Source organism: Cricetulus griseus, chromosome 7 (assembly GCF_003668045.3).
Source record: "Cricetulus griseus strain 17A/GY chromosome 7, alternate assembly CriGri-PICRH-1.0, whole genome shotgun sequence".
In the NCBI taxonomy this organism is placed as follows: Eukaryota; Metazoa; Chordata; class Mammalia; order Rodentia; family Cricetidae; genus Cricetulus; species Cricetulus griseus.
Window position 1 is genome coordinate 115,397,470 of NC_048600.1, and position 4,881 is coordinate 115,402,350.

The window sequence follows — 4,881 nt, forward strand, 5'->3', positions numbered from 1 at the left end:
CAGAAACCAATACAAGCCAGGTGGTGGTGGTACATGGCTTCAATCCCAGCACTTGGGAGGCAGAGGGAGGTGGATCTCTGAGTTCAAGGACAGCCTGGTCTACAGAATGAGTTCCAGGACAGCCAGGATTGTTACATGGAGAAACCCTGTCTTGAAAAAAAAGAAAGAAAGAAGGACTCGCTTCGCGGCCGCAGAGAGTAGAAAGATCTGGCTCCTCAGCGCTCTCCCTCGCTTCGCCATGGAGAAGACTGAGCTGATCCTGAAGGCCAAGCTGGCCGAGCAGGCCGAGCGCTACGACGAAATGGCCACCCGCATGAAAGCCGTGACGGAGCAGGGCGCCGAGCTGTCCAACGAGGAGCACAACCTGCTGTCGGTGGCCTACAAGAAAGTGGTTGGGGGCCACAGGTCCGCCTGGAGGGTCATCTCGAGCATCGAGCAGAAGACCGACACCTCGGACAAGAAGTTGCAGCCGATCAAGGACTGTCGGGAGAAAGTGGAGTCGGAGCTGCGGTCCATCTGCACCACGGTCCTGGAATTGTTGGGTAGTATTTAATAGCCAATGCAACTAATCCAGAGAGTAAGGTCTTCTATCTGAAGATGAAGGGAGATTATTTCGGGTATCTTGCTGAAGTAGCATGTGGCGACGATAGAAAACAATAGATAATTCCCAAGGAGCCTACCATGAGGCATTTGATATAAGCAAGAAAGAGATGCAACCTAGACATCCAATCCGCCTGCCGCTGGCTCTTAACTTTCCTGTATTTTACTATGAGATCCTTAATAATCCCGAGCTCGCCGGCACACTGGCCAAAACGGCTTTTGATGAGGCCATGGCAGAGCTTGATACACCGAATGAAGATTCCTATAAAGACAGCACCCTCATCATGCAGTTGCTTAGAGACAACTTAACATTATGGACATCAGACAGTGCAGGAGAAGAACGTGATCCAGCGGAGGGGCCGGAAACTAAAGGTGTCCAGGGTTCCGTCCTCCCCTCAAGAAAACCTTTTTACATCTCCATTCCTTATTCCGCTTGGATTTCCTCTAGCAAGGAAGCCCATTCATGTGTATGGGATCAACTGTTTATAGTCTTTTCACTCTGCAGCTTTGGGAAACTCCATCCCTTGACTTGTGTTGTCTCGGCCTTCCTGGCGCAGTTCCTGCTGAAGAAAAGTATCAATAGCTTCATTTCGTATAAACACCAGTAACTTCCAGACACTTGTGTAGAGGACTGACAGTGCATTTGGTATTTAAGTAATCTGAGCCAGTTCTTCAAGTGGCTGTGTTTTGTATTACTGTGAAGAAATGGAAATGTAGTACATTACAATTTAAAATAATTGTAATAATAACTTCCTGATTTCTACATTCCCTCTCTGACCCTCCTTTTTTCCTTTCAGAAGCAACTTTTCCATACTTGTACTGCATATTCCTTTTTAGTAGGAATCCAGAAGTGTTAGAGTAAATGGGAAAGCTCTTAATGCATCCAGTCTTGGGGTCACAGATCAAAATGTCTCCTATGTCACATATTCTGGAGATTACGTCTGTCTGTGACAACAGGGAATTTCCTTTATGCATTGTTCATTTGCTGCTGTTTGAGTTGACAACTTCCTTCCCAATAAAAATTCACTTACACCTCCTGCCTTTGTAGCTCTGGTATTCACTTTACCTTGTAATAGAAGTAGCATGTTGCTGCCAGAAAATGAGCATTGCTTTGGGCAAATTAAAATGCATGTCCTTTCTTGATACAGTAGAAAGGGAAAATAAAGTACACAAGTCCAGGTCTAAATCAGTACTTTTCCATGCAGATTCGTGCACATGTGAGAGGGTGTCCAGTTCGTCCAGTGATTGTTCTTTAGAGAGAGGGACCCACTATATTGTTTGCTAATCATTGACTGTAGTCCCAAAAAAGCCTTGTGAAGATATTATGCCCTCTGTAACAGCAGAGTAACATAAAATAAAACTACACTTTATAAAACAAAAACAAAAAAAAGAAAGAAAGAAGACAGCGGGAGCAGTACTATAATAGCACTGGGAAAACAAATGTCCACTTAGAATCTACTCTCCCAGTAGCAATTATTTAAGAACGAGAGAAGGGAGTCAGGCAAATGACACACACTTTTAATCTCAGCATTTAGGAGGCAGACGCAGGGGGATATCTGTGAGCTCAAGGCCAGCCTCTTCTACAGAGCACCCTGTCTAGATACCACTGTCCCACAAGACTAGCTGTAAGACCCCCGGAAGTTCAGGCCTCCAGGATCTCAGCCCAGGACTGCGGTCACCCCAATCACCAGGCAGAGGCGAAAGCTTGATGCAAACAGCATGAGGCTTTATTGTTGTTTAATGAGCTAACCCAATGTTAGCTCGGGACTTTCATCCACCCACCATGGCGGATGGCTAGAAAGACAGCTCGAAGCGTCTGCATAGAGATCTTAAAGGGCAGCGTAAGGGGAGTGTCTAGGGGTACACACAGGCTCAGGATTGGTGTGCTTCCAGGCTTGAAGGGCTTGCCCTGTGTTGATTGGTCAACTGGTTGTTATGGCCCAGAGGCCCTCCCAGGGTGGTAGCTACGCTCTGTGTGTCATTGCTGTGCACTTGTCCGTAAAGCACAACCAGAGCTGTAAAGCATAGCATCACCAGCTAACTTCTCATTGGTTCCTTGCCTCGAGGCAGGCATCTGACCTCTTAGTGACCAAGGCAAGGTCAGACAAGCATGTGTTCGGCTGTTATGGCTGTCGAAATGGGGAACTGGTCCCTTCAAAGCCTGGATGGAACAAAGGAGAAAGCAAGCAGAAAATCTCCAGCATAGAGCATCAATATTACAATCTGAAGCTGCAGGCCCAATGACCTGAGTTTGATCCCTGGAATCCACATAAAGATGGAAGGAGAGAACTGACTCCACCACAGAGTTTTCCTCTGACCTCAATGTGTGCTCTGGCAATCTCCAACTCCACCCCCATCACACACACATACAGTAATAATAAATTCAGTCAAATTTTAAATAAAAGAGTTATGAATGTAGAGCTGGGGACTGGAGAGATGGCCCAGAGGTTAAGAGCACTGATTGTTCTTCCAGAGGTCTTGAGTTCAATTCCCAGCAACCACATGGTGGCTCACAACCATCTGTAATGAGATCTGGTGCCCTCTTCTTGCCTGCACTGTATACATGATAAATAAATCTTAAAAAACAAACAAACAAAAAGAATGTAGAGCTGGGCATGGATGCTGTCTCAGGGTTTCTATTGCTGTGAAGGGACACCATGACCAAGGAAATTCTTACAAAGAAAATATTTAATTGTGGTGGCTCACTCACAGTTCAGAGCTCCAATCCATTGTCGTCATGGCGGGGCATGGCAGCATGCAGGCAGACGTGGTGCTGGAGAGGTAGCTGCTACATGTTGACTGCAAGCAATAGGAAGACTATCTCCATTTTTGAGACCTCAAGCCCACAGTGACACACTTCCTTCAACAAGACCACACACACCCAACAAAGCCACACCTCCCAATAGTGCCACTTCTTTGGGGCGGGGGTGGGGGGAGTATTTACTTTCAAACCACCACAATGCCTGCAGTCCCATTACTTGGGAGGCAGAGGTAGAAGTTAAAATCCAGTCTGGGTTACATGACACCTTACCACAAAACAAAATGAAATAGTAAGGTACAGTGTCACAAGCCTGTAATCTTAGTACTTAAGGCTGATGCAGAAAAATGGCTGTGAGTTAAAGACCAATGTAAAATTCCCTTTTTTTGGCCACTACTACAATTTGAAGCCAAATTTGAGGCAAGCTTTAATTAAATACTGGCCAGGCCCATACCCAGGTTCCTGTGAAATGGCCCCAAATCACAGTTTGCAGAGTTTTAAGAAGGAAAACCCATAATTAGTGACCAGCCCTTTGTCTTCAGATGGTTGTAGGGATGTGGGTCACAGGCCAGCACAGGCCAAATCAATGGAAATGTTGGGTCTCACACGCCTGCCTGCCTTCAGCCATAGCGCCCCAGTGCAGGCAGTTAGTTATGTTTACTGGATTGACATGAAATTATCCAGTGTTGATGATCTCTGTGAGACCCTGCTGCATACACTATAAACCATCAGCTTGTAGCTAGCCACAGGTGAGAAATCTTGTAGAGCTGGTCTAGAATATTCTATGCCCTCAAGGGAAGGAACTGGCAGTAGGGTGGCAGGATTTAAATTCTGACAAGCTTTTTTTCTTAAGATTAATTTATTTATTATGTATACAGTATTCTGCCTGCACACAAGAAGAGGGCACCAGATCTCATTATAGATGACTGTGAGCCACCATGTGGTTGCTGGGAATTGAACTCGGGACCTCTGGAAGAGCAGTAAACTCTATGGAGAGGGAGTGATTTGTTACAGAGCTGTGGTCCAGCACCCAAATTGGGTAAACTGCCTTTAATTCCAGCCCTAAGGGTTTCAACACAGCCATTAAAGGCACCTACAAACACATGCACATACCCTCCCCTACATAGAAACACACACACACACACACACACACACACACACACACACACACACAATTTAAAAAACAAAATAGCTTAAAAAAAAATAAGATGAAATGGCTCAGTAAAGGTGTTTGACACCAAACCTGAGTTTAACCCTCAGTTCAATTGCAATGCAAGAGATGAGGAAGTTGTGTTCTGTCCCTTACGCAAGTGCCATGGCACACACAGGCACTCTGTGTAAGCACATAAACAAACAAATGTGAAAAAAAGAAAACAGAAAGAAAAAAAATGAGATAGGGGGTTCTCTGTGTAGTCCTGGCTGTCCTGGAGCTCATTCTGTAGATCAGGCTGGCCTCAAACTCAGAGATCAGCCTGCCTCAGCCTCCACAGTGCTGAGACTAAAAACATGTGCTACCACATCAG

At 45.6% G+C, this 4,881-nt stretch overlaps 1 pseudogene; it reads left to right on the forward strand.

Annotated features, from left to right (window-relative positions):
- Positions 1-238: 238 nt before the first annotated feature.
- On the forward strand, positions 239-1,208 carry LOC100763969 (annotated as a pseudogene).
- Positions 1,209-4,881: the final 3,673 nt, after the last annotated feature.